Source organism: Aedes aegypti, chromosome 2, assembly GCF_002204515.2.
Source record: "Aedes aegypti strain LVP_AGWG chromosome 2, AaegL5.0 Primary Assembly, whole genome shotgun sequence".
Classification (NCBI taxonomy): domain Eukaryota; kingdom Metazoa; phylum Arthropoda; class Insecta; order Diptera; family Culicidae; genus Aedes; species Aedes aegypti.
Window position 1 is genome coordinate 353,770,354 of NC_035108.1, and position 20,600 is coordinate 353,790,953.

At 37.9% G+C, this 20,600-nt stretch overlaps 1 protein-coding gene across 2 annotated transcripts in view; it reads left to right on the forward strand.

Moving 5' to 3' along the window:
* Window positions 1-20,600, forward strand: part of LOC5565010 (homeobox protein aristaless) — a 360,007-nt gene that overhangs the window by 98,176 nt on the left and 241,231 nt on the right. The window lies entirely within an intron of this gene.

Sequence of the window (20,600 nt, forward strand, 5' to 3'; positions counted from 1 at the left end):
TTTTCTCAGGAATAAAAAACAATATTAACTGGAAAAAGTTTTCCACAAAATTTTCCACCGTTGAGAAAATTCGTAAAGAAAAGCCGGAAGAACTATGCTCAACTCATGGAAAATTTTCAAAAAAAATATTTTTGATAAGATAATTTCATAAGCTTTAATCGCTGAAATTTTTGAAATGGTATTTTTTTTCGTTTTTGAGTTATGGCCAATTTTGTAAAAAATGTGCAAATGTGCCATTTTGAGCCTTTTTTTTTGAAAAATCATAACTCAAGAAAGTAGCATCATAGAAGAAAAGTTTGTTATGAAAATGAAAGCAAATTTTCTCAGGAATAAAAAAATATATTAACTGGAAAAAGTTTTCCACAAAATTTTCCACTGTCGAGAAAATTCGTGAAGAAAAGCCGGAAAAACTATGTTCCAATTAGTGAAAAACTTTCAAAAATATATTTTTAAGAAGGTAATTTCATAAGCTTTAATCGCTGAAATTTTTGAAATATAATTTTTTTTTCGTTTTTGAGTTATTGCCAATTTTGTGGAAAATGACCATATAAGCCTTTTCTTTGAAAACCCATATTTCAATCGAAGCATCGGAAAAACAACGATTTTTTTTATCAAAGCAATTGCAAATTTTCTTAAACATCTGAAAAAAAGATCTGGGATTGGTTTTAATGAAGTATAAGTCGGAATGGATGATATTTTTCATAAAAAATTACACCCCTAAGAAAAACTGAAAAAAAAAAACTGTTTCTGCCTCAATTTTTCATTACACTGAAAAGGGATTCTTTCTTTTCTATGGAACAAATAAGATTATTATTATTTTTTTTTAATTTTATTTATTCAATTATTCAGTATATAACTTACATTTCTGGTTAATCATAATCATGCACTTAATGCAGATTTTCATCTCTTCCGTAATCCACCGAACTCCATTCGAATGAAACTTGGTCATGAGACCATGGCTAATCGAGCGTAAATTTGTCCTTACTAATTTGTGGCCGTCCAGTCCGAAGCGGTTACAGCATAGCGAATAGTATTCATAGTATTGAACTTTGTCCGTTTCAACAGCTTCGGTAATAACGAGTAATATACAGCTGACAACACTTGCACTTTCTCACTGCTCTTTGTTAGTTTTTTGGTAAACTTATGATTCTCAAGCCATTTCAACGCTTTAAACCAGAATTGGTAAATATCTAATTGCCATTGTCTACCCATTGATTTAACTGTCAATTTTGTAGTTACCTAACAGGTAGCTGGAAAAAATGCCTACATTATGATTGTAGAAATCTTTGTTTCTATGCTGTTTCGTTCTTAAGTAGTTTTGATTATAAACTTATAAATTTGAAAATAAGCTTTATAAACTTATAAATGTATAAATTTGTAAACAGCTCATCTTGGCAATATTTGATCATGTTTTAGGAACGAAAAATTAGCGTATTTAAAAAAATGTTTAGGATTGGATCTTATTGATCGCTTTTTTCAAATATACTTTGCTTGTAAGGTGGAATAGCTATTCGGGTTATCATTATTTTTTTTCCTTAACGGTGAAAAATGTCCTGGAAAACTTGCAAAAAACCTGAAAAAAAAATTTGCTTTCATTTTCATTAAAAAACTTTGTTTCTACGATGCTTCTTTCTTGAGCTATGATTTTTTAAAGAAAAGGCTAAAAATGACACATTTGCACATTTTTTACAAAATTGACCATAACTCAAAAACGAAAAAAAATACCATTTCAAAAATTTCAGCGATTAAAGTTTATGAAATAACCTTCTCAAAAATATATTTTTGAAAATTTTCCACGAGTTGGAGCATAGTTTTTCCGGCTTTTCTTTACGAATTTTCTCAACAGTGGATAATTTTGTGGAAAACTTTTTCCAGTTAACTTTTTTTTTATTCCTGAGAAAATTTGCCTTCATTTTCATAAAAAAAACTTTGTTTCTATGATGCTTCGTTCTTGATTTTTCAAAGTAAGTAGTGTCAGAGGAAAACAAAAAATTTCCAACTGAGTTTTCCGAGAAAATAGGCGACCCTGAATTTTTCTCAATTTTTTTTATTCATATTGATGAGCCCTGCCTGTGGAAAAAGTTTCATGAAAATCTGAGACCTTTCGGCCCAAACCCGTACGGAAATAAAAAAAAAATCCCCTACAGAGAAAAAATCAAACGGAAAACGACTCTGCACTACGCCACCTTTATTTATCTTCGACTACAAGCACGATGTCCCCCCGGAACGAATCTATGACAAAAGGTCGAAAGACAAAAGGTCGAAGGGACAAAAGGTCGAAAGACAAAATGTCGAAAGGACAAAAGGTCGAAGAACAAAAAAGAAAGGACAAAAGGACGAAATTGTATTTTCAAAGAAGGAAAAATTTCCCACCAAGCAAATCATTTTCGACCTTTTGTCCTTTCTACCTTTTGTCTTTCGACCTTCTGTCCTTTCGACTTTTTGTCTTTCGACCTTTTGTCCATAAACAACTTCCGGTACACAAGTGCCCCAACGACCCAAAGTCGTCGGTTCGTCGTTATCGTACTACTCGGCGTAGTTTCCAACGGTGAAGCTAGCCTACTCCGATGAAGAGCTCCCCGACGGAGAAATATGTCCCGAAACGGGTACCGTTACGCGTTGTTCTTACTAGAGTGCCGAAGTCGGCCCAGTGATTCCGGTTGGAGTATGACTTCTGGTTCATTGGCACTACGACGGTGGAAGATCTCTCGAACCGATGGCATCCAGGGATATGCGAGTGCTGTTTCGCGAATTACTCAGCTAGTTCCTGGCGGAGGAAGTAGCCTACTTCGCCGCGATGTTGGTCGGTCAAGTGCCGCGGTCGGTTCTGCAATTCTAGTTGAAGGATGGCTTCCGGATTGAAAGCGCCCAAATTACCCATCACCGATACTACGTGACGCTCGAACTACTCGGCCTAGTCCCCGACGGAGGATTTAGCCAACTTCCATCACGGCTTGAAGCCCGCAAAACAACATTAAAATTGCTCTCATAAGAGCTCCGTCATTGCGACTTGAAGAAGTGAGCACATGAAATATAGCTTCGACTAGTGACAATGAAAAGACTCGTTTCGTAAGTGTCACAAGCCGGTTATGATACTTAACAGCCCTGTGCCTTGCAGTTCCTGAGAAGCAGCACCTCTGTTTTGTAGTTAGCTATCTGCAGTTTGACTCCGCTCATCCAGCTCTCCATTGCGTCAATTGTTTCCATCACCGAAATCTCCACTTCTTCCAGCGTCTTCCCCCATTACCGTTAGTGACACATCATCTGCAAAATCATCAATCTTCATCTTCCGGGGCAACCGAAGTGTCAAGACTCCATCATACATCCCATTCCAAAGAGTTGGACCGAGAATGGATCCTTGAGGGACGTCCGCTGTCACTTGCATTGACTTCTGCCCTTTATTCGTTTCGTACACCAAAATTGTGCTCTGAAGTAGTTCTTCTGGATCTTGCACAGCTAGCCGGGAACCTGTATTCTGTGCACTGCTGTGGCAATAGCCTACCAGCTGGCACTATTAAATGCTTTTTTCTCATCTATTGTAACCACGGCGCAGTATCGATCTCCTCTTCGTTTCTGCTTTAATGCTTTCTTATCACTCTCGAGTACTGTTCGATTAGCGTCTACCGTCGATGCTCCTTTGCGGAATCCAAACCGCATTTCCGATAACCCGTGCTCACTCTCCGTACCCTTTATCAGCCTGTTGAGAATGATTCTTTCCAGGAATTTTTAGAGCGTATCCAGCAGGCTGGAGGGGCCTTCCTTAGCCGAGTGGTTAGATTCCGCGGCTACAAAGCAAAGCTATGCTGAATGTGTCTGGGTTCGATTCCTGGCTGGTTCAGGCTCTTTTCGTAATGGGAATTTCCTAGACTTCCCATGGGTGTAGAGTATCATCGTACCTGCCACACGATTTATGAATGCGAAAGTGACAACTTTGGCAACGAAAGCTCTCAGTTAATAACTGTGGATCTGCTCATAAAAACACTAAGCTGAGAAGCAGGGTCTGTCCCAAAACGTAATGCCAAGAAGAAGGAGAAAATCCCAGACACGGTGAGTATTCATCAATGTGTAAACTGCAACCAGTTCCACTTTCTAACATCCTTCGTCCAACCCATAAACCGATCCCAAAACTTTTTCCATTGATGGGCTTGCTAATTTAATTTCCATTCCTAGTTGCGACTGCAGTTTTGCTTCCCTCCGGTGCACACAAACCCCACAATTTCCCCCTATTTGATGTGCTTGTTAACTTTTCGGCAGTCAATCCATTGCCAGTGTTCCTTAGCCGGAAACACAATTTAACTTTTGCCCATTTTGAATGACTACCCCCGCTTCGAAGCCGGCTTCAAATTCGGCGCAAACTTTGCAACTGCAGTTTTGCAGTTTCCTACGTCGGTTCTCCTACGCTTTTATCCAACTAAACAATTGTGGCGTGTTAGGATAATTACATTAATCAAAAAGTTTCCCGTCTAGTTCTGTTCTAGGTTTTGACGTTTGGTGATTCTGACGGAGCGAAGAAAAAGTTTCCCATTTTCTAATTTAATTACACGATAAATTGAAGGCTTGGTGCGTGTGTATGTGTGAGTATGTCTATCAAACCTCCTAGTTGCCATTCTAGCAAGAAAAAACCTTCTACAAATATTTGATTTCATCCCGAACCGTGTCCAACGAAAAATCCATTTCGGGACGCTTTTTCGCTCCACAATTTATCCCACCGATCGATTACAAATCTCGACCCGAAATGGGTTTAATCGGATTTTCATCGTGTCTAACGTCGTCATCTTAGTCTTCGTCATCGAAATCACTACGCACACGCCCTTTCAGCGAGTCATTCCCTCTCAAGTCCCTCAGAACACCGCCTTAAGAAATTCGATTTTAATTTAAATCAAATAAAACGAAAAATTAACTGCTGAACTTCAGATTCGGATTCTTCTTCATTTCACGGATCGACCCTTTTACGGTGTCGTTCACCAGAATTCGGGAATCAGGGAATCGGATCGATCGGTTGTTCATGATAGATATTGATGCTGCACAGCTTCTGATGGTCGGTCTGACTAATGGCCTGAAGCCCTGGCCGAAGGCATGATTAATGATGATCACACCGAGACTCTTGTTTTTGGTCACGGCCAACTTGGGGACTTTCGGAGGAAGAGGGAAATTGTGTGAAATTAGTTTTATTATGATGCGTCGATGATTGGATGAATTTGAATTTTTGGGCTGTTTTCGATGCGGGTTGTGATCCAGAAGGAGTAGTTGTGGTACAAGAAAGCGCATCAAATTAATTAAAAGAGAGTCGTGCTCGGAATACCATTCGCGAATTACACTCCAACTAGACATGTGCACCGGAATATATCGTATGGCGATGACGGATTATAAGATGTATCCCTGGGAGAACATCATGGAACAATATCTTGAGGAATTCCTGAAAAAAAATCCTCGATGCATCTCTGGAACAAACCATGAAAAAGTAGCTGGATCCCTGGGGAATTTCTTCCATGAATTCCTGCACGAACTCTCTGAGATATTCCTCAAGAAATACTGTACCCAATCCCTGGGACATTTTTTGAGAAGCGCAGGGAAAGATTCTATAAATAATGGCTTGAGATTTTATGGAAATACTGCAAGCGGAAATTACACATCCTGCTGGAAAAATCGCTTTGCGAATTTGTGGAGTAATAGCAGAAGAAATAATTCACAGCAACTACCAGGATGTTTTTGATTAAGCTGATTCGCAGTACCTTCAAATAACATTTCAATTCCAACATGTTTCATCTGACGTCAACGATCTGATGTCTGTGATCGAAGGGCATTTCGCAGTAGTTCAGATCAATGGGTTTATTGCCTACTTTTAGGCAGTTTTATTGTGTGACCAATCATATGGTGGATTTATTTAAAATTTTAACAACTCTTAGGCTGTCCACAATTTGCCGATCACGAGTTTATGGAGAATACTTTGGAAGAACTTGTGGTGGACTCCCTATGACTTATCTCTGTGGAATAGTATGACAAATCCGTAAAGTAATTCCTAGAAAAAATCATTAGGGAATACCTGTATAAATTTTTAGCGGAATCCTTAGAAGGATTCTTAAACAAATCCTTGAAACAATGTAAGGATGCATACCTAGAAGAACTTCAGGAGAACCTCATGGAGCAATGTCTGGATGAATTCATGAAAAAATCCTCAAGGCATCTCTGAAGAGAACCATGAAAAAGTAGCTGGATCCCTGGCGAATTTCTGCCATGAATTTCTGCACGAACTCGCTGAGATATTCCTGGAGAAATTCCATACTCAATATCTGGGACAATTTTTGAGAAGCGATGGAAAAAATGTCTTCAAAGATTACCTGTCAAATATATGGATAAACTGCAAGAGGAATTACCCAACGAATTTTTGGAAAAATTCATGCGAGTATTCGTTGGATAAATGAGAGAAGAAATTTCTCACAGCACCAGTAAAGGTATTCATCGATGAAATCCTGAAGGGTATCTACGAGGTATCGCCTGAGCTGATTAGCAGTATTATCAAGTAGGATTTCAATACCAACAGAGCATTTTTAACAATATATTTCATTTGACGTCAATGATTTGATGTCTGTGATCGAGAGACATTTCGACGAAGTTCAGATTGATGAATTTGTTGCCTATTTTCAGGCTATTTTTGTGTGACCAATCCTATTGTGGGTTTATTGCAATTTTTTATCAACTCTCGTGATCAGTGACTTGTCTTCTTCTAGGCCGTTAGGTCATTTTAGCATAATAAATAATAACGATAATACTTTGGGTTGGATTGCTAGAGGAAATACAAGAGTAAATGGTGGAATTCTTGCCAAAGTTTCTAAAGAAATTGCATTCATTCTTTGACAGTTTTTCGAGGCATTTTGGATTAAGAAATTTTCGGTGGAACTCTTAGAGCAATCCACGAGACACCCCTAAGAGAATGTCTTGAAGGATACCTGTGGATTTTCTCATTGAAAAAGTTTCTTCGGGAATCTCTAAAAAGTTTGAAGCGGATTTTTGTAGAAATTTCAGTACAAATTATTAGACTCATTTTATTATGACAGACTTTTTGGAGGGACTACTAAAAAAAGTCTGGAAGATTTCTTAAAGATTTTGTAGAGGTCTTCCTGGAGTTATCCGTGACAAATTAATTGAGGAATACATTTAGAGATTTCTGTAGGACATCTGCAGGGAATTCTGGATAACTTTTTACAAATATCGAAAGAGCGCTTTGTGGAGGACTTGTTATCTAGACTTTCTGCGAAAATTCTGAGAGGAGTTTATGAAGGAGACCTGGGAGAAATTGTACGACGCAACCCTGCTGGAAGGATTTTTGAAACCCTGGAAGAATCTTTGCTGGAATTCCTGAAAGCCTCTGGGGAAATTTTTGTAGCAATCCCTTTTCTTCTCTTTCTTGCTGTTACGTCCTCACTGGGCCTGCTTCCTAGCTTGGTGTTCTAAGAGGAGTACCACAGTTTTTTAACAAATAGATTTTTTATCCAAAGTTGCCATTTTTTCATTTGTATATCGTATGATAGACACTTGGTTACCAGAGAAGTAAAAAAAGGGCTTTGCTTTGTAGCCATGGAAGAGCCTGTATCAGTAAAGGAATTTATGGAGGAATTCTACGGAAAATCCTTGGAAGAATGTTCAAAAGGATTTTGTGAAGCTCATTGTGTTAGCTGACAGCTGATCAATTGATGTTAACATAGCAATATCTTCAGCAACGATCCCAGTTCCCACAGCGAATCTTTCTTGAGCTTTTTTCATTTGACGACAATATAGATGTCTGTGATCGGGAGACGTTTCGGCTTAGTACAACTAATGAACTTACTGCCTATCTTAAGGCTAATATTCTGTGTGTTCTACCGTAAGATTGTGCGCTTAAACAACAAATTCAGTTCGAAGTCTTATTATAAATTACTGAATTTATATAGTGTTTTTTATGCTCTCCTTGATCGCCTATAGTGTTCCAAACAGCAACAAAAACAAGCGAAAATCAATCTGGGTAAATTTATGGAGAATAAAAGCAAATGAGGCATCAGCATCAAACGGAATGATAAAATCTTTTCGAAGAGTTTTATATTTACTTACTTTTTTTAAATTCTCATAGTAAGCTTCACAAATGTCTCCTGTTCAATTCTATCGCCTTTCAATATAGTTTACTTTTTTACATCACTGTGAACATTTACTGCATATATTATCTTAACAAATGTCACTCATTCCGCACGTAGATTTAAGGACATATATTCCAGATTAGGATGACCCAAAAATACTCACACATCATAAAATAATATAGCAATATCTTGAATATCGTATTACCTTTGAGAGAAAAAAAGTTTAGTTAGTCGATGTTTTGAAGGACTTCTGTGAAATAGTCTCCTTAGTAGTTTTTGCAGAAGAAGTCATAAAATCTTCACAAAAGTTTCTTTGCAGAAATATCGATATAATTGCCTACAAATATCTCTACTGAATTTGCCTTAGAAGTCTCCACCGAGTTCATTACAGAAGGCACTTAAGCTTCCCAGAAGTCACCATAGAATTGTCCACTGAGATTCCATTGAATCTAAGAAGAATTCTTCACTCAACTTTCCACAGAAGTGCACAAAAAATTTGTACAAAATTCTTTACAAAGTGTTCAACAGAATTCTTAAAATTATCTACAGAGATTTTTACTGAATTTGTCATAGAATTATCCACAGAAATTTTCATTCCCACTTATTAACCATAGAAGTCTCCACATTATTCTCTACAAAACTTTCCCCGAAAGATTTATAAAAATCTCCACAAAATTATTTATAGAGAACTTTACAAAATTCTCCTCGGAGGTCTCAATAAAATTCTTCACATAGTTTTTACTGCATTACAATTAAAGTCTCCACGGAATATTGTACTCAACTTTCGACTGAAATTAACACAAAAATCAAACACAATTATCTACATAGGCTCTACAATATTCTCCGCCGAAGTTCATAGAAATATCCATTGATTTTGCCAAAGGACCCCGACTAAGGGTACATAACAAAATCATATCAGCATATGTTATTATGTTATAAGGTTTTTTCGAACATAGGTTGTTACAATTTTGATGCAGGATGTTGTTAAAATAACTAAAATTATAACAAGAAGTGTTTGAATAGTAACATAAACATAACAAAATGTGTTTTAATTCTATCAAAAACATATCATACCAAGTTATAATGTTTGATACACAGTATCAAAATTATAATACTGTTCGATATACGATAATATTGTATATTATTGAAATGCATAACTATCTATTTATTTTGTTATAAAGTTGTTAAAAATGAACAAAAAAATATCTTAAAGGGGAATAAAACACATTATGTTATATTTCTGTTTTATTATGTTCTATGGATAACGGACCCTAACAAAATTATACCATAATATGATATGCATATCATATTCTGATAAAAATTTATTATATTTTTGTTACAAGCCTCTAGCCGGGAATCTATTAAGATTGTTTTATAAAATTTTACACACTTAAATCTCCACAAAATTCTTTACAAAGGGCTCTATAGATTTTATTCAAAGCTCTCCAATTGTTCACAGAAATTTTTACTGATTTTGCCATAGAAGTCTCCATAGAATTTTTTGATCAAGTTTCCACAAAATCATACACTAAATTTCTACAGAGCTTCTCAGAATTCTCTACAGAAGTCCCCATAGAATTGTCCACGTAGATTCCCACTGAATTTACCAAAGAAGCCCCCACATAATTCTCTATACATCTTTCCATAGAAGAATTAACAAAAATCCTCAGAAAATCATTTATAAAGAGCTTTACAAAATTCTCTTCGGAAGTCTTCATAAAATTCTCCACATAGTCTTTTGCAGAATTTGCGATAAAAGTCTCCACAGAATTCTCCGCATTACTTTCATTGAAATATACATAAAAATTTTCACACAATTATTCATATAAGCTCTACAGAATTCGCTCTAGAAGTCCATAGAGATGTTCACTGAATTTTCCAAACAAGCCTCAACAGATTGTTTTACAGAACTTTCCACAGAAGAATACACAAAAGTCTGCACAACATTATTTACAGAGGGCTCTACAGAATGCTCCCCAAAACACAGAAGGCTCTAAAGATTTCTTGCCAAAGAAGTCCCCACAGATTTTTTTTCCTCAATTTTCCACAGAGGTATAGACAAATATCAGCACAATACTCTTTACAGAAAGCTCTGAAGAACTGTCTTTAGAATTGTCCTCAGAGATTTCCTCTCAATTTGACACCATTTTTTAAACAATTTTCCACAAAAGTATACATGAAATCTCTTCAGTGATCTTCAAAATTCTCCACAGAAGTTGCCATAGAGTTACCACATAATTCTCTACTCAACTTTCCACTAAACTCCACACTAAAGTTTCCACAAAATTATTACACAAGCCTGTACAGAATTCTCTCCAGAAGTCGTAATAAAATTTTCCATAGAGATTCACACTGAACTTTTAAAGAATGTTTAATAGAACTTTTCACAGAAGTATACGCAAACATATCCACTAAATTCTTTACATAGGGCTCTACAGAATTCTCCACAAAACCTTCCATGTAATTGTAATTTGCCAACCGAATTCTTTACAGAACTTTCCACAAAAGAGAACACACGATCTGCATATTTTGTTCACGGAAGGCTCTAAAGGTTTCTTCCCAGAACTATCCATGGTACTGTCTACTAATATTTACAATGAATTGGCCATAGAAGTCTCCACAGAATTCTCTACCCAATTTTCCATAGGAGTACAGACACAATTGTGCACAATTTTTTTTACGAAGGGCTCTACAGAATTCTCCCAAAAACTATCCATATAATCCTCACAGATATTTACACTAAATTTGCCATAGAATAATCCATGTCGATTTCCACGGCATTCACCATAGAAGTTTCTATAAAATTCATTACACAACTTACCCCAGAAGAATTAACAAAAATATCCCCAAAATTATTCACAGAGAGCTTAACAAAACTCTCCTCGTATGTCTTAGTAAAATTCTCCTCATTTGTTTTTCTCTGAACTTTCGATAGAAGTAATTCTTTACAGATGGCTCTGCAGAATTTTTCCAAGAACTGTATAAAGAATTCTCTTCATAATTTGCCACAGAAGTCTCCACAAATTTTTTAGTCAATTTGCCACCACATTATGCACTAAATCTCTTCAGAAAGTTCCATAAAAGTCCCCATAAGTCTCCACAGAATTCTCCAATCAACTTACCACAGAAGTACGCACAATTCTCCCAAGAACTGTTCATGAAATTGTTCACTGAGATTAACACTCAATTTACGATGGAAGTTTCCACAGAATATTTTAATCAAATTTCCACAAAAGTACACATAGAATCTCTTCAAAGCTCTTCAGAATTCTTCACAGAAATCGCCATAGAATTGTCGATTTCCACTGAATTTATCATAGAAGTGTCCACAGAATTCTCGATTTACTTTCCAAAGATATATACACAAAAATCTCCACAAATTGTTTTGCACAAGAATCTACATTGTCTCCCCAAAAGTCGTAATCGAAATATCCATATTTTGAATTTTTCAAAAAAGTCTCCTTAGATTATTTAATAGAATTTTCTACAAGTTGCATACAAAAAAATCTTTGAAGAGGGTTCTTTGTAATTCTCTTCAAAACTCTCACTATAATTTCCTACAGAAATTTCCACTGAATTTGCTAAAGAAGTCTCCACAGAACTTTTTAATCAATTTTCCACAGAATGGTACACTAAATCACACTTCAGTATTCTCCACAGATGTCGGCATAGAATTGTTCACATTGATGTACACAGCCCCACAGACTTCTTTCCACAACATTCTCTAGAAGGATTCACAAAAATCTTCATGAAATCATTTATAGAAGGCTTCACGAACTTCTCCTCAGAAATATCACCTACATAGATTTTCACAGAATTTTTCATAGCAATGTCCAACTTATTCTTACTCGACTTTCTATAGAAATACATACTAAAATCTGAATAAAACTCATTACAGTGGGTTCTACAGAATTCTCCCAAAAATTGTTTTTAATATTGTCCAGAGATATTTCCACTGAATTTGGCATAGAAGTCTCCACAGTACTGTTTAATCAATCTTCCGCACAAGCGTACATAAAATCTCTTCAAAGCTCTTCAGAATTGTCCACAGAAATCGCCATTGAATTGTTTATGTCGATTCCCTGTGCATTTATAATTGAAGCCCAACAAAATTCTTTCCACAGAAGGGTTATTCAAAATCTCTACAAAAATATTGACGTAGAAGTACGTCTCTCTTCTCTATACAGGAGTGAAATTGGAATTTCAAAACCAAGAGCGTTACGTTGGCATGAAATATTTTAAACGTTTATAACTTTTCGCTGGCTTAACGAAATTTCTTGATAAGCATCTCAATCGAAAGCCAAAACATCAAAGCTTCATGTCGTTTACTTACTGAATCCCACATACCTGTCCAAATAGTTTAATAACTGTTTTAAAAGAGAACGTTGATTTCAAGCAAATCTATAAATAGGGGTGGCTAGAGAAAATTTGACGTCATTTGCTTTTCACTCTCCGATTGGCTCGCATCTCAGCAGGCGACAGATCGGCTTGTTCTGACCGGGCGTGCTTCTCAGGCACAGACATCGATAGCGAAGGACGCCCCCGTTTGTCTTGCTTCGCTCAAATCAAACTGTCGAGCGAGCGAGAGAAGATGCCGTCCGAAGATAAAGCCATCACCGCTGCCGCCGCCTAGAAGAAGAAGAGGAAGCAGTCCACAGGAGAAATTGCGGTCGAACTGTGAACACGGTCGCGCGAGTCATTCTCGCTTTGTGGTTCACCGCTTGTTTGCGTTCACCCAGCCATCGTCATCGCCGCCATCATCAGATTTTGACTTAAGCCCGGTGATCCACTACCTGTTAATGTTGTGCGCCATCCACTTCACGAAACTTTCGGTTCGTCGTATAAGCAAATAACTTGCTCAAATTTATACATTTGAGTTGAGGATTCCCCGTTTGACCATGGCAATCAACTGATAACATCCCGCAGTGTTATTTATCTGTAAGAGCATCAAAGCTAACAAAGCCATCGGCCCTTTTCAGGGTCATCAAATTAGTAGAAAAGAGTTAAAAGAGAAATATTTCCGACTTTATATATGACTTCTTATATTCCTAAATCAATTTCACAGCTTCATACAAAATTTCATTTGTCATGAATAATTTATGACTCAACATTTTGAGACTGTAATCGCGGATGCTGCTGCAGTGCCATCGGGGTGAGTGCTCAACATTCCACAACAATTGTAAAATAGAGTGGCATTTCCAACAGCGTCTTTGATGTTCCATATTTTGTGGGAACACTTTGATTAGCAAAATTATCACATGTAACAAAATTGCGACATATTAAGAATGCTTTTGAAAAGACAAGGTGGAACTTTCCCCGAGGTCGTGTACGACTATGACAAAAGCCAGGATCAGCAATTGGTATATGTTGCTTTGTCGCGGGTTACTTCACTGCAAGGACTATTTTTGACAAACTCTACCAATTCTTCCCAGTTCCATCACGCCAAAGGCAGCAATTCCAAGGGTTGACTTGAGGAATGAGCTGCAGCGCTTAGGCAATCATCGATTAGTGACGCTTTGAGACGTGAAATACTGGATCATAGTGGCCCAGCCTGCATATTGATGAGTATCAATGTACAGAGCCTAAATGCTCATGCAATGGATATTGCTACAGACCAAAGCACTGGACCGATTCAATCGATTATCACGATCGAAGCACCCGAGCTATCAAACATCTAATCTACTGGAGGAGTTTGGCGAACTACAGCTGGAGCCAGAAACCGATCACCCAACCAAGCAACACAAGGAAGCAACGACCAAACAAACAAATTCAATCATCTGGCATTATTCCTGGAACACCATACACTGGTTCTCGAAACCACAGAACGACAAATGGTTCTTTTCAGGACTACCAAAATGAGTCCAAAAAGAGTTAACTTCTGAAAACTTCATCCGATCAATAACAACAAAAACTAGTACACTTACAAATTCATACACATGACAAATCAAATTATTAATCATCGTAGTTCTACGTCAACCCCGCGGTAATGTAATAGACATTACCCACCCCAATTTTTTTATAGAAAGATTTGCAAATGTCTCCTCAGAAGTTTCAATAAAATTGTTCACATGGATTTCCACTGAATTTACCATAGAAGTCTCCACAAAGTCCTCTACTCAATTTTCTGTAGATGTTCATACAAAAATCTGCAAATAATTCTTTACAGAGGGTTCTACAGAATTCTCCCAACAATTGTCCACAGAGGTTTCCACTACCATAGAAGTCTCCACAGAACTTTTTAATCAATTTTCCGCAAAAGTATACAGAAAATCTCTTCAGAGCTTTTCAGAATTCTGTACAGAAATCGTCATTGAATTGTTCACGTCGATTCCAACTGAGTTTGCCATTGAAGTGGTCGTGCGGTTAGCGGCGTCAGTCGTTCAGGCGTATTGTGCCACGAGGTGTGGGTTCGATTCCCGCTCCAGTCGGTGGAAACTTTTCGTCAAACGGAAAATTCATCATTGGGCTACTGGGTGTTCCGTGTTGTCCGTTGCCTAATGTTAGTGATCGTTCAGTCTGTGCAGCCTATGGCTGAAGACGGTGTAAATTGTCTTTAAGTCTCCACGGAATCCTCTTCATAGCTCTTTTTCCACTGAACTATACACAAACATCGTAACATAATTATTCACATAAGGCTCTACAGAATTCTCCCCAGAAGTCGTTATAAAATTTTCCATAGAGATTTCCACTGAATTTTTCAAAGAAATATTCACAGATTGTGTAACAAAACTCTCCACAAAATTCTTTACATAGGTTTCTATAGAATTCTCCGCAAAACTCTCCAAACTCCAAGACTTTGCCATAGAAGTCTCCACAGAGTTTTTCACAGAACTTGCCGCAGAAGTATACACAGATTTCTCCAAAGAATGCGGTTATCGTGGTGGCTCTCAAATCTACTCCCAACAAAGTAGCAATGCATTTCTCAGAAACAAGACTCAACTATTCGCAGCAATCACAACTTACTCAGAAATTGACTACTTCCCACACTCATACAAAACGAGCACCGCCACCACTCCGGTTCCTGCAGCCACAGTCGCACAATTAGTAGATATTAATTAGTTGAATATCTTCCTAATTACCATTCATTCTTTGCCATGTTCATTATTTGTACTGAGTCGAGTCGAGGCACCACCCGCATATGGCAGGGGAAACTCCTCGGGCCCCAGTTCCCCATAGCTAAGACCTTCAGCCGAACAAATCAGTCAAGTCAGAGACGCTCCCGCCACGTTGCCATGCGTCAATTGCTCGAAACCTTGTTGCAGGCAAAGCATGTAAAGAATGAATTATTTTACATCGGTAATGTGATTAGCCTGAATGGGCACGGTCTCGCCCTCCTATCGAGACGAAGACTATGAAGACAACGACGACGACGAAGACGAAGGCTCATTATCTATCGGTGGCGAACAGCGCAGTCACTTCGACGACTTCGGACGAAAATGTGCCCTTATCTAGGTGATTCCGAAACTCACTTAGACACCCGGACTTGGACATGGGTGCACCTTGCTGTGCGACCAACCCAGCTCGGGACTTTAGACCGTCTGAATTTCCAATTAAGCCATCATTAATTACATCTCGTCATAGGAAATAAATTGCAATTAAGTCATCTATCACTCAAAAGTGCATTCATTTATTAGTTAGTCACCAGTCGGTCGGCGACTCGGGCGAAGTTTCAGCTGTAGGGGTGTACTCTGGAGTGACTGCGAAGCAGGTGGAATTACTTTACATAAAATTACACTTTTGAATCAAAACTTGGCACACTGAAGTGCCACTGCCAGTCGATGTATGTCAGATACAGTGCGATGCGATAATGCAAGATTCACAGCCAGATTGAAATCTACTTCTACATTTCCACGAATGCGTAGGCAAGGTACTTTTCCTCCGCAGTCGGACAGCCGGAATGACGGATTTGCAGTGCAGCAGTGTTGAAGTGAATAAATTTTGCTCGGGGTTCAGGTGCGCTTTATAGCCGAAGCAAGGTGAATCCATAGGAGTCGGCAAGACTACTGCTGCAGAATGGGACGAGAGATGATCAATCATAAGCGTTGCATAAAATCGAAGAAAGAACTTTGGGTGAGTGAAACGGAATGGAAAGTTGGCATTTGCTGCATGAGTAAGAAGTGCAAAATCATAAACAGAACAAACGAAAGTGGTTGTTCGTCTTCCGGGCATTACGTTCCAACTGGGAGAATGTGCTACACATAACACGACGAGTACGTTTAGAGGAGAAGAATGCATCGCTAGCTGAAATGCACGTTACGCTGTGAAACTTGGAATGATACAAACTGAAACGGAAATAGCAAACCAGCCTAGGACGGAGGAAAAAGCACTTGGAAGAAGTGGAGTGTAAAGAGATTGAGCTGTTGTAACGTCATCAAGAATCCAGGATGTTCTATCAGAAGCTCAACGCATCCTGCAAAGAGACTTGGTAGTGCTAGCCGAAATGTGCTGGAAAAGGAAGAAATCTTCTTGACGGACGCACGTGAAGTGATCGAAAGGTGAAAGTAGTACTACTATGAACACTTGAATGACGCAGAGAACACCAGCGATCTTACCATGGAGAGGGGGGGGGGGTTGGAAAAATCCTGAAAATTGTCTTGCGTAAATAATGGATCGCCCCTTATCTCGTAATGGAGTATCGCACACCCACGCTAACATAATAATGCCAATAATTGATTTAGAACTATAGGTTTAATAATTCCAAATTAATCAACATCAGCTGTTCTACACTTCGTTGATGATTGCATACGACCTAACTTATTACCTCGAGTTTAACGACGACCCTCTCCCCAGTAAATCCGGATGTGATTGCTCCGGCTGTAAGTACGCACGCCTGCGATCGTCAAATCTACTCACATAAAAATCGCAAAAGCTGCGTGAGTTGCAATCGACAGAAAGAAAGACACGTAGGCAAACAAATGGATTAATAACGGCCGAACATCAATAATTAATGAGGGAGGAAATCAGTGTTCTTCCCAGAAGGGAGCCCATAAACGGTTTAACAAGCACACAGCGCTTCAGTTCCAAGGCGCTGGCTGCTGATGATGGCATGTACCCTCTCACTGACTGCACTCACACGCCAATTACAATACTCGGGGGATCCACGGTGAGGCAAAAATTTGCTCCTCTTTAGCAGAAACACGTGTAGTTGCGGCTGATAAAAATTGGAAAACTGCACAGTTCCATTCCGCAGCTAATTAGCGCGGTTGTAGATCTGGGTTCGGTTGTTGCAGTTCCAACGCGCGCACCTGTGAAGATCAGTCGTGAGAATTCGTTTGTCTAATTACTCGGCAACCAGCTGATTGAGTGAGAAAGTTGCAACTTACGACGATAACTGGGTGGTGGAATGCATCGATGCACCTGTTGCTTCTATCAGTCAGAGTTGCACCCATCGTGGCGCATTAGCATCACGAGTTGCCAAATGCGTTGCCGAATGATGACCTCTTTAACAAAGGGAAAACAAGAGAGGGCCATAAAATGCTAATTAATGCGTGCAATCGTAAAAGTGTAACAATTTGTATCACTTTGATGCGAAGAAGCTTTTATATTTTTTCGGGGGGTTTAAATAAGCCAATTAGAGTATTTTCCAACTGAAAACATCGAAAAGCTCCATGTGCAATGAGATAAGAAGCATGAGTCGTAAAATCCATCGAGGTAAAACATGAAATCTTCTTTCATTAATTTCAAATTTTCCATAATGTAAGAAAGATTGCGTGATGAAAAATGAATGTTATCAACTGTTGCCTAAATGATGATATGATACGAGTTTTATTTAGTTGAAATATTTTTTGCAGCTCTTGTCCATTTAATGCAGATATACGGCACTGCAAGTTTCGCGGAAGACAAAATATTGAAGCACTATCTCTAGCATATTTGTTGAGATGTGCTAGACTTTGACAATCGAATAGCATAAAAATATCATTTGAGAGAATTGACGGAGCTTCCTTCTTGAGGCAGCTTTGAAACGTAGGGTAACTCGGTGTAATACGCCCTTTTCATTTTCATGGGATTGGGGCTTCACGTAAATATGATCACATATCTTAAATATTCGCGAAAAAATGATGATGATGAACTTTTTTGAGAAGTATAAACAATCAGAAGAAATTTTAAAAATATCATAAATCAGGTTTTTGGTTTAAAATTTTGCTGCTGATAAGCAAGCCTCAGGGTAAATGAAACCCATTCTTTACTATTGTACTTATTACAAAAACTTTTACCGGATGACGATTGCTAATGGACTCTTTTAAGCTTAGCAGGTGGTAGAATTCTCCTTGGAAACATTTCTATAACACTGAGGACCTTTTTTCTACGGGAGGGGCATATTGCCCGGGTTGTTTTGAAACGTAAACATTGGAACCGTTTTGGAGCAGTTTTTCCTCAAGGGGGTGGCGTATTACACCGTTTTACCTTATAGCTTTTCATTCCACAGAAGGTGCTATACTATTAATTGCTGTATCTTAGTTCAATTTTCGGTTCCTGGCAATGAGTTCGCAGGCTACTCAGAGAGATCTTTGGAAATTTTGCGCAAGAAGTGCCTGTCTGGGTAGAACTACAAGTCATATCAGAACTTACGAAAAAAAATCGTTTACGTGTACCAATTACAGCACACTCACACAATACGGTGAATCGTTTGATTTACGAGTTTCATCGTACAAAATGTTAGTTTCTGGATTCATTAGTGCATTTTGTTACATTCCGTATACATGTACAAAGTAAGTTGAATCAATTAGTAAAAGATGCCAAATCTAGTTTAATTATCATCAATGAAGCCGTTTAAGGCTACAGATTAGTTCGAAATAAAATCTATACACTTACATTAAGCCAAAATTCATCATATAAAATATGCACATATATCGCCTCCATCCGCCTTTTATACATACAGTATCGGGCATGAAAAATGCACCAAAGCCGTTTTCCCATACAAATTGATCAATTTTAGATACCAATAACTCCATCGGGGGCCCAGATAGTCGAAGCGGTAAACGCGCAGCTATTCAGCATGACCATGCTGAGGGTCGTGGGTTCGAATCCCGCTGGTCGAGGATCTTTTCGTAAAGGAAATTTTCTCGATTCCCAGGGCATAAGAGTATCTTCGTACCTGCCACACGATATACACATGCAAAAATGGTCAAACGGCAAAGAAAGCTCTCAGTTAATAACTGTGGAAGTGCTCATAAGAACACTAATCTGAGAAGCAGGCTTTGTCCCAATTGGGACGTAACGCCAGAAATAAAAAAAAAAATAAAAATAAACTCCATCGTTCCCCAAATGATTCTTTTCATTTTTTCTGTGACGAACTACAAATTACCTCAATTTTCGATAACTGATAGCAAAGTTGTGTAGTAACTATCGATTCAAAATATCCAAATATGCACAAATATACAAATGCACCAAGGCACAAAGTGTTTTGGCAGACATCTTATACGGAAGTTTTATACATATATCCATTGCATAACGCAAAAGATGAGATCATTATGCGTACATTCTGATTGTCTGAGTAATAAACTATTTCCAGAAATTCCAAAGAAAAAGGTGTAAGAAGTTTCATGTTTTAATTGTATCAATTTCTAACTGACATTTGAGTTTGTTGTCATATCGTGAAAAACCATGTTTTGCAACATATATCCGTTAAATCAAAATGTTTGAATAATAAACACGACATTTTATTGTTCGTAACATCGATCGCATAAGGTGGCCCAAAGACGATGTAGGTTTATATGAAAATGGATAAATTCTGAAAAATGTTCTAAACATGCTACTGTCGACTCTCCACATCTCGATGTTCTACATCTCGATAATTTAATAGGTCCCTTCAGTCTGCATACATTTTCACTCTCCATATCTCGATAAGTACAAACATATCATCCCATGGGGCTCTGCACTGTTTTGATTTTGTATGAGATTTTGACGTTTACTGGCCTTGTTGTTTACAAATTTTATGTAAGAGTGAAAGAGAGAGGATGATTTTTGTGCAGTGACCCGTAGGAAAAACTTATTCTTCAAGTCTTAATGAAGGAAGTTGCTGAAGAAACAAATCCGTTGTGAGCAAATTTTGTTTGGGATTTTTTTAAATGTTTGAAGGGATGTGAAGCTAAATGATAGCTAACAAACTCATATATATATTGTCTCCTATCGGTCGTATTAAATTTCTCTCTTCAGCAAACATCTTTATTATGGTTTTCAACATTTCTCCATAGTAATTTCCATATAATCCAACATCGTCTTTGGGCCACCTTTAAATCACCACCTATAAAGCTGAAAATTTCACCGAACACAATTTTTATAGTAACGATTGTAAGAATTGAATTTGCAAACTTTTTAAAATTTTGAACAACCCTAATGTAACATTCCCGGACGGTCCAGGATCTTTTCGTTATGGTTTTTTTTTACTTCCCTGGGCATTAAGTGTCATCGAATGCGAAAATGGCAACTTTGGCAAAGAAAGCTCTCAATTAATAACTGTGAAAGTGCTCATAAGGACACAAGCTGAGAAGC